Consider the following 7,936-nt stretch of genomic DNA (forward strand, 5'->3'; position numbering starts at 1 on the left):
CACAGCCAGGTCCTATTCCTGCCCCCTTCTCGTGGAAAGAGTTCTACCCACACCTCTAAAATCCACAGAAGCACAAGTGGAACTAGTGCTCATCAGGCATGGGGGACATAGGAAAACAAGTTATTTCACATACCTGTGGAGAAGTCTTCCTATAACCTGGGAAAAGGTTTGTATGGTCGGGGGTCTTTAAAAATTAGAGATTGGTGAAGCATCCTTCTTCAGGTATCTTAACATACAGGATTTGGAGGGATAACCACTTGGTATAACAACTTTTGATATAAAACACTGAACTTCATTGCAGGAATGGTCAATAAGCTATTTTCTCTTCATTTAGTTCTCAAATTGTTGCAGACAGCTCTATTTGAACTGTTTTAAAAATAAAATTCAATCAGAAGAGTATTGCACACAGGCATGAGACCTAGGAAGTACAGTGATAGAAAGCTTCTTCCCTTTTTTCCTCCTCAAACTAAACTGTTAACAGTTTTTCTCATTCTTACTATATCTGGCTCAGAATCAACTTCTCTGGACAGGAAAAGGAAACAAAATGGGCAAAATATCTCAGTATTAGCATTAACGAGAAGGGAGTGACTTCCTCAGAAGTATTTTTTTTTTCATATTACTACTTCTGGTGTCTAATGTCTCATTTAGGAGTAGTTTGAGCACCTCTCTGCTATATTTCTTTGAGAAATCAAATGCTATAAATGGAAGAAGCTAACACCAAGTCTATGTATGCCTTCTTGTCAGGATAATTCTTCTTTGAGGTACAAGTCATTGTTGTGATAAGGCAGAAAAAGATCCATTGTGTATACAAAAGTGCAATTATTAACCACTTCCTCTATTGTCAGCATGATCAGGACTGCAGTTCCACACAATACACCTCCTCTGTCCTTATTTAACTTAGCTGCTGTGCCCACAGTGAAGCAGTAACCACACCAAAATGCCTTCAGTGTTAACTTGGATGCCAGCAATTGTCCCCAGGGAGCTCTGAAACTCTTCCCAAAGCAGGGAAGTGTAGTTTGGCTCCTTAATATTTGCTAACAGACAAAGCCTCTGGCAAGGGCTCAGTTGCACTGGTGTGGAAGGACCCTCCTCTAGCCATCACCCTGGCACTCTCCAAGGCACTACCTTATGTTAAAAATAAAAAAAAAAAAAAGGAGGGGGGGTTTGTGTATGACTATTTGTAGGGTTTTTTCAGTAAAAATGCAACAATGCAAATATACTCTGTTGTAGTCCACTTCTTGTGTGTGGTGATGAAAACTTGCTGCTGCTCAGACTCATGCATCTGCAAAGGCATTTTGGAATGCTGAAGCAGGACCATATTTGGCCACTTCTCTTCATAGTCCCTGTCTGGTTGCAGAGAATGCTTTTGTATCCTGTTAACATTCCCTGACTGCTGTTAAACATGCATTAGAAAGCTCTACTGTCCATTTTCAGACTTGTCAAACAGCCTTAAAGAGATGCTGACCATTTTGAAAAAGAAACAGAAAATCAGACTTTCAAAACAACTGAAGTCAGTCTCCATGCACTGGGTAATTTCACCACATCCCTTAGGAAATTAGGGTGTATGCTAGAAAACAGACCATCATATTATAGTGCTTGATAAAACAAGGGGACAATTTAGATTTTAACCACAGCAGTCTTGAAGCTTTTCATGCTGAAAAGGCTGTGATGGAGGCAGGACAGAGAAGAGTAAGCAGCAAGTGTACATAAAACTTTTCATCTGCCTGCCCCTAAAATCTCGGGAAAAACAAAGGTGGAGACTAATAAATCTCCACAGACTCTTTGTGCTTAATAGACCAAGTAATTTCCCTCAGTGATTTCATGAGATATCTTTTTTATAAGTCACGTTCACCTTCAGAAATAAATGTCGATTTGCCAGTAGTCATATCAGCCATACCAGCTATTCGTTACATATTGTTGCTGTAGTTCTCCAGGGTCCCAGCTGGCTTTTTCTAACTGTTTTCCTGAAAGAATGGGAGAGGCTTTGACTAAGTTATGTCTCAATTCAATTGCTTCAGGGTGCAGCAAGTGACTGCCTGTGACTACTCTCCCATTAGGATTCAAACCCTTCTCAGTCCTGTGGAACTGCACACCTCAGTCCAGCCTGGTGTCTCCTCAGTGCCATACCCCAGCTAGAAGCCAATCCCATCTGTGTAAGAAGAAGGACAAAGAAATCTTTTGGTGATTTTAACATGAGCTAAACATGATGAAACATCTTTAGCACACTTGAAACATGGTCTAGCACGCTTTACTCCTTTCGGGTGGGTTCTGTGCTGTCATCTGAATCACAAGGAAGGAGTGTTCTCATCTGCACTGCTAATCTTATGCAAAATTAGTTCCTTTGGCTCAGTTAAAGCTACAGGGTGGCACTGGTAGCTTCAGTGTTACACCTGGGTAGTTTTGGTCTTCATTAGAACCAAAAAGTTGAAAAGGCTAATGACTGTCTGCCTTTCTACCCTAGAGCAGGTCTGAAAGCCACCTGTTTCTATGCATAAATGGTGTAGTCTGGCGCTAGGGTGCTAGATTCTGCACACTTAAATACCTCACTGGGTCTATAAAGCAGTGTTTAAAATTCTGGGGTTTATCATTTGGTTGGTTTGGTTTCTTTTAAATTAAACAAAAACGACACAGAGTGATCTCCTCAGGCATAGGGAAAGGCTGGCTGTAGAAACAAGAACTGTTATTTAACAAAGGAAAGAAGGTGCATGTTCTCCTGTCAGCTCAAAGCAACATTCAGTTCTGTGGCCATCTGCGAGTTTTAACCTGACACACCAATGAAACAGACATTGCTAAGACTGCCTTATTATTCAGATGGATACACGGGTAGATCTGCAAGCAGGTTATGCTTCCTTACATAGACATGCCCACAGAACTGGGAATTTCCAGTAACACGGTGCAGGAGTGCAGAAGTCTTCCATATGCAACTCTCAGTTCCCAGGCTGAAGACAGAGCTGAGAGTTGTCTGGTCTGGCCCTGCACTACCCAGTGTGATACAGACACTCCAGGATGTGGTCTGCAGCTCCAAGCAGCTCTGCCAAGACACTGACATGCCTACAGGCCTTGAAGGAAAATAGAAGCAGAGTCTGTCACATATAAGAATTGGCTGTTCATTTGCCTTTGCAAGAAACAAAAGGATGCTGCCACTGAGGGAGATGTTGCATCCTGGCCTAGAGATGTCATAGGGTAGCAGCTCTGAAAGTACAGTGATAAACTTGAATGAGTCTTGATAATATCATCCTGAGAAAATTCCCAGTCCTTGACTTGAAGCATGGGAAAAGCTTATGGTCCTAGGATTTTTTAGTCTTTCCATATTTTGTTACTTGAACATCTAATATATATTTTTTTAAAGAAGCTGGGTGTTTCTGGCTCAATTCCAAGCTAAATCATTGCATTCTTAATTCTTGCCACATTTCCTTCCCTCAGCATCAGTGGTGTGAGACCAAAACAACATTTGGCTCTTCATGGAGCTCTTCAAGTGTCAGTATGTCAGAAATACCACATCCAGCACAGCAAGTCTACTGTGCAGAGTGTGTTACAATCAAAAGCAGTGAAAAATAATCAGCTATTATTTTACATCAATAAATATCCTACAGCTTTAACCAAGATTCTCATCCCAAGTGGTTTCAGAGCCTACCATGGCAGGGAGAGGAGCTACATTCTTTTTAGGTTTCCCAAGGAGACTTGCTTTTCCCTGTTAACATCACAGTACCGTAAACAAATGGATCAAAGCTGTAAAGCCTCACATAGAATTCCCTTCATTCCTTCCCTTTATGTGTTCACATGGATGCATTCACTGTCAGCAGGGACTCCCCTTGTTTTCTTTTAGACTCTGCTGCAGTGATAAAGGCAAACCTCCAGTGCCTCACTGGAGATGGTGTCTCACCCAAGAGATGACAGCAGTCATTCCAATACCTCATCCTCCCACAGACTTCCTGTATGACCTCACTCGTGTCTTTTAGCCTCTACCTCATCTGTAAAGTCGCATAATTGCACGTAAACCTCACAGAGATATTTGGCAAGATGAAATGCTGAGAAGTGAGAGGTGCTTTGATCTTACACTGCTCTAGTTCCTGGAGAGCTTTGCAGGGATGTGAATATGCATCTAACTTGGAGTGACATGAACCAATTTTCCTGGAGAAGAGGAACTTCCATGGACCGTGCTGGACAGTTGACCCGCCTTCTTGTTTAATATTTGTCTGTATTTTCTGAAGGAGTTCAAAGCAATCTCTAATTTGTACTCATGTTTTTATCACCATAGGTAATTGCAGGTAAACAGGATTAAAGAGGACATCCCAACCCAGTTCCCTCCTACTTAGGCAACTCTCCTGGAAGCATTTCTGTAGCATACCAGATGTCTACCAGGTCAGTGTGAGGGAACAGACTGCTGTGCAGTATTATTCAGGAGTGTTCCTAATTCTGTTTGCCAAGATTTAAAAACTTAACCTCAAGGACAGTAACAAGCTGAGGCCTGCTGCTTACCAGACAATGCCGTTAAGCATATCGTTGTAGAGAGAAGATACAATGCTGGTAGGATGGTGATAATGCTAAGTTATCTGAACTAATCCCTTGTCAAATTCCCTAGATCCTTTAGGCAGTGTGTGTGCAGTTAAAATGTCAATTGGTATGGGAATGAGTTGGATAAGTTACAGTAGTTGTTGCTGTAAGAGAGATAGGCTTATCATACACAGCTCAGTAACACACTTTGTCTGGCACTCACTGGTGTCAAGCACTTCAGTCTGCTGCTGGAAATGTTACAGCTAGGGCTCCTCTGCCCTGCCAGCACCAGGCAATGTACAGAGCCTGGCACCAACGTGCAAGAAACTATGACATCCCTGCTTTTTAATTTTTGGTTTATATATTCTGGACCACAAAGGTAAGAATTCAAAGCAAGGAAAATTCCCTGCCTTTGCAAGTTCCCTTGGGTTTAGGAACAAATAAGTTAGTAACATCTAGCTTTGAATGTAAATATCCACATGGTTTTCTTTTCCCTGTTTTCTCACACCAATACCAGTCATTTGATGAAACACAGAAGTGTAAATGTGCCAAAATGAAATAACAGCCATCTTGGGTAGGATTTTTCATGAGACTTTCAAGCAGTGTAAACCCAAATGGCTTCATTAGAATTACCTTAACACAGGCTGTGATAGTTTATGCAACCCTGGAGAGCTGACTCACTGAATCAATCCTTTAGTATTGATTCCAGTTCTTGAAAGACAACAGGAAAACGTAAACCAGATTTTAGAAAACATAAAGATCAAATATGCTCAAGCTCCCATTTCATTCATTGCTGTGGTTCAGAGAAGTGCAGGGCCACTGGCCAAATTTGGTAACTGCTGCTTCTTTGACAGTCAGAAGAAGCAATTTCAAAATCAGAGAAAATATGTCCATGCAAACTTGTGCTACAGCATGACATTCAAGGTTTGGGCCCTCCTGCATTGTCTAAATACTTAAGTCACCCTCACTTAGCACAGCTAATGCCTTCAGAAATTCATTGAAAGCTACAGTTTCCTTCCAAGCACCTGTTTTGCTCTGATGCTTTAATAACAGTTATGCTTATCACCATCTTCTTCCAGTTTCCATGCTCCTTCTCAGATGCCAGGTTGGGATTCTTTCTTTGTTGTTAGCAACAACTTTGACATTGCAAGGTTACAATTTAATGGTGCAGTCAACAGCAGTGCATTTGGTTCAGATGTGGGAGACATTTCAAATTCCTGATTAATTCCAACAGTCCAGTGCAGGGACTTAAGTCTGAATTTCCAATGTCAGAGGTCAGCGGGCAGTCCTGGGTAAGTGGGAATGTCTGATGTCAGGAAAAGGCATGTAAATATAAACTATGAGCTCAACAACGCAATGATATCTTGCAAAAAATGTCAAAAAAACTGCAAAACCATCTTCCTTGCTCACATCTGTAAGCCAGACGGAGCGTGGGGCTACTTAATTATCCAATATACACCACCAACCATCTCTTACTGTACAAGTTCCTATAACATTTGGATTCTATCCTGCATGGCAATCCAATATACTTAAATTCTACTGTTGACAGGTGAGCTGCAAAGGCAGCTTTACACTAGCTCCATTCTCTAACTCATTCCAGTGGCCAGAAAGAAACACTCCAAAATTTACATCATCCTGCTGTCTGCCAGATCGTGCTTACTGTTGCCACTTGCCTCTTGAACAGCCAAACCTCAGTCTTAAGTTAACAGGTGGTAGCCACCAAATGAAAAAATGGGGAGCTGGGAAGGAGGCATTTGAAAAAATAGCTACTTGGATTGCACAGAAATTCTCTGCCTGACCTTGGAAATGTGTCAGTGAAGGTTTTGTCAATGCCTGTGCTGTGTTTGAGAAGCTTGGAAAGTTCGGTTTAAAACACAGCCTCTGTTTATCTGCATCTGAAGCAGAGTGGTGATAGAAGGAAAGAAAAGTGTTTGGCAAATGGAACAAAACCCCCTTAATTCTGAATGGCTATGTACAGCAGGACTAATCTATTCTTGAATGCGTATCTTTAGCCAAAAGGTAATTTAATCAGTTATTTTTTCTCTTTTTTTTAAGTATTGTGAGGAACTATTGCAATAACAAGCAGGGCTTTGTGGCATTCAGGCATATCCCAAATATCCTGGTGTGTGAAGTTTCCCTAAGTGCCTGTCATTAGGGTGCTCAGTAGTAATGCTGACATGATTAAGCCATTGCATTTGCAGTGTCCTGAGCTTACAGGGAGGGTAAGGAGCTTCTATGATCCTTCTTAACCCACTTCTGTGGATTCTGTTGCAGCATTCAGGCAGTTTTGAGATCTGGGATTTCACTGATCTTTTCTAAATAATCAGACAAGACCTGGGTGTCAGAATTTATCCCCCTGTCCTTGGCACTGATGGAGCAAAGCATGTGCTATGATGGATTAGAAATGTCTACATGCATGTGCTGTCTCTTTGAAGGATGCAGAGCATCTCTAGTCACAGGTAATAGGTCATTTTTCAGTTGATTCCTTCATGACAGCCTGCCTGTGATGAAAAAAATCTTATGGGGGGATATTTAAACACAGATTTATTTTTTTTAAATGAAAATTAACTGAGGTTATGATTCCAAAAGTCCACAAACACCGTGTGTAATTAAACTTTGGCAAAGGCAGATTATACAACTTTGGCAAAGAGAAGCTTGCATCTATAAAAGGCAAGATTTGCCCTTTGTTTATTCCCTGCTAAATCAGTGAGGTATGTCATGGTATTTTAGCATCAACTTAGCATATTTTACTTTCCCTTCCAGTTTATAGGCCAGTAGAAAATAGAGATTGACCAAGCTGACTAATGACTTAGAGACTGCTCACAAAAAACACTGGAAAGCAAACAGTTTCTCAGCTCTACAGACAATGGGCAGCTTAATGTGCATTTATGGTGGGGCATTACAAGCTTCAGGTACCACAAGAAACCTAAACATAATTTAAAACTCTGCTAGCCAGCAATGAATCTGAAATGGCATTTAAACACAGAGAGAGGTCAGGCTGCATGTATGTAACAAACTTTACCAGTACAGTCACACTATTATTAACATCTAAAAGTACTGAGGGTATCTCTGCAAATGGTTATCAGAAGAATGATACAGCACTGACCACATCACCCATTTGCACTGCCAGTGGGACATAACATCCATCTTCATTAGCATTTTAATTTAGATTCAGGACTGCAGTTTTGATGTGAATCTCTTTGTTAATCTTACTTCCTGTGTCTTTGCTTGCATTGCTGGGTGGCTTTGAGTCACACACACTAGGTACCTCTCAGGTGAGACCAGAAGATGTGGTCAGACCCCAAAGCAGCATTTAGTCCAGACAAGACTGGAGTGAGTCTGAAAAAAACCTCAAGTATGTAGGGCCAACTTAGGTCCTTAGAACCAAATTATTTGCTCCAAAACTGTTACTTTTCCACCACTGTACTCACTAATGCAGATA

This window comes from Pyrgilauda ruficollis, unplaced genomic scaffold, assembly GCF_017590135.1.
Source record: "Pyrgilauda ruficollis isolate IOZ18807 unplaced genomic scaffold, ASM1759013v1 scaffold23, whole genome shotgun sequence".
NCBI lineage: Eukaryota > Metazoa > Chordata > Aves > Passeriformes > Passeridae > Pyrgilauda > Pyrgilauda ruficollis.